This window comes from Euprymna scolopes, chromosome 16 (assembly GCF_053919585.1).
Source record: "Euprymna scolopes isolate OS-2025 chromosome 16, ASM5391958v1, whole genome shotgun sequence".
Taxonomy (NCBI): Eukaryota; Metazoa; Mollusca; class Cephalopoda; order Sepiida; family Sepiolidae; genus Euprymna; species Euprymna scolopes.
Window position 1 is genome coordinate 319613 of NC_136497.1, and position 2883 is coordinate 322495.

Genomic DNA, 2883 nt, shown 5'->3' on the forward strand with positions numbered 1-2883 from the left:
TGTTTTCTCAATCATTAAATCATTTCTCTCTGATAGGTTCATAAGAGTAGTGGTTGATGGGCAGAAATCAGAGGCCCAGAGTATTAATGCTGGAGTCCCCCAGGGGTCCATCCTTGGCCCAACTCTCTTCCTGATCTACATCAATGATCTCTCAAAATACATACTTAAATCATTCGTTCACATCTATGCTGATGACACGACCATCTATGGTAACACATCAAAGGCCGTAAACGACCAAGTTCTCTCTGATTCTCTCTCCTCTGATCTTGAGCACGTGGTACAATGGGGGAAGAGGTGGCTGGTCACTTTTAATGCATCCAAAACCAAACTTCTATCTTTACATCATCAACGCTCTGATACCCATCTGGCATCAATTGAAATGGATGGCTCTCGTCTTGGGGAGGCTCCATGTTTTGACAAGCTTCTGGGTTTGACCTTTACTCCTGATCTGAAAATGAACACATACATTAAATCTGTTGCCAGGGACGCTGGGAAAATGGTGGGATCCTTCTACCGCTCCAGAAGATATCTCACTACTGATGCAATTCTCTATCTGTATAAAAGCCAAGTACGTCCAAGGATGGAGTACTGCTGCCACATGTGGGCAGGCGCTGCTAAAAACAGCCTATCCTGCATTGACAGAGTACAAAATAGACTTCATGGTTTAGTGTTGATGCCCTTTTCTCTTCCCTTCAACCTCTCTTCCACGAGCCTGTCTTTGTTTTATCTTTATTTCCATGGCAGGTGCTCGTCTGAGCTCTGATCCCTCGTCCCCCCTCGCCAATCTTTCACGAGAAACATCCGTCTAGCTGAAACTACTGTCAATAATTTTCCCCACTCTCTATCTGTGCCTAAATCCAAACATAGATTCCATGAACAAAGCTTCTTTCTTAGAACTGCACGCCAGTGGAACTCTCTGCCGCTTGCCTGTTTCCCACCTGACTACAACTTGGACGTCTTCAAATCTAACATAAACAAACTCCTGACAAACCGCCCCCTTAAGTAAGACACTCTATCAAAACCCCCAATACTAATGATTACTACAATACTATCTCATTGATTACTGTACACGCAATAACCCTTATCCCTGAATGGCCTTCGGGCCTTGATAAGTGGTGACCCCCATCTAAAAAAAAAATTTTTTTTTTTTAAATAATAGGTTTTTTCATACATAACTGTTGTTTATCATATCTATCAAATTTATAGCATAAATAGATTAGGAAATTGTATTCATTTACAGTTGATGAGAGGGGAATCTATCACCATACTTTCCCTTAAACACGCCAACTGGGCTTTTATTAAGTACAATACTTAATAAAAGCATTTTCTTTTCTTTTTTAATGGGGAGTAGAAAATGCATTGTTACTCTCGCTTCTATTTATTTATCCCATAGTCCTCATTTTTAATGGGTGATTTTTCTGACAAAGGTAGAAAAAAAAGTTGTATTCTAGTTGGGCAGTATTTTTCGTGAACAGTCGCCAGAGATGGAAATTTTTTGTTTCTATGCCTATCCTTGTAGCCATGTCACTAGTAAGGGTGCTGGAGGTAAACGTTTTATCTGGGCTGACGTTATCCGCCTGATAGTCAGGGTCCCGAACCTTGGATTAACTATTAATGAAACTATCCTATCAGCAGGTGTAAATACTGAGGCTGCTGTATTGCCATTCTGTGAATGGATTCTGGACGATATAGTAGCTTCTGGTGGAGCCTCTCGATTCCATATTAGTGGGTAATTGTTACGGCTTTAACTTATCATTTGTTTCAAAATAAAAATAATGTTCTTTGTTTCTTTTTTTTCTCTCTTAATTTCCTTTTCTGTCCTGCTCTAAGCAAGTTTGTCGATCTAGTCCAAAAATCCCAAAACTTCATCATATATAAATCTCGCTGTCTGGCTGTGTGTATGTCTGTCTCCGTTTTTCAAATTGTATCTCCTTCCAGACGAAAGATAACTGGACGGCGTGCAGTAGATGAAAATATTGCATTTTTGGTGCAGGATTTTATTAGAGGCATTTATTTGGTTAAAATCATTGCTAGAGTTCAAAAAGGGGGTAAAAATTAACAGAAATCACAACTTGCAAAGTGTGGGTCAATAACGTTGTTCTACATATGCGACGCATATTTTACAGTTACAGTTACATGTTTTACAGAACATACGCATATGATATGCGTATGTTCTGTAAAACACGTCTATTTATTAAGTTATTTTACAACACTTTCACATCGGTTGTTCATTTGGTGCAGTGGATCGCGTGACTGGCTACTAATACCAGTGTGATGGTTTCGATCTTCAACTTTTCTTTTTTTACATTCTGATATTCTTGACTTTTAAATGTTATTATACAATGATTTTACAAGAACACTTTTAATAAAAACAAAAAAACAGAATAATGGTTTATGTACGAAACGAAAATATCATATTTAATATATATATATATATATATATACTAGACTATCCGTGACCCGTTGGGTCAGTATGTTATATTAGATATGGAATTAATGTATGAGCGTGACACTTGTTACGTAAAGAAAATAATTTTTTGTGATATAACAGAAATATTTCTATGAAAGTATATTAAAATGAAAAAAGAATATAAATAGATTTCTATGAGTCGTTCTGTTTATAATTGTTTATTAAAAAAAACATACAGCCATTGAATTATAAGTGGTTTGCCATGCTTATAGGTACATGTGCATTGAACAGATACCAAAATACTTACAGTTAAATTCAAATTTTGATATATCTTTTTTAAAAGAAATTGTAAGTTGAAAGTACAGAATAGTTAAAAAATATTCTCCCCATGTTAAAAATGGCTTTTTAAATAGAAAATGAAAATAAAATGTAACTTTTTTTAAAAATGTTTTCGGATTTATTTATTTATTTAT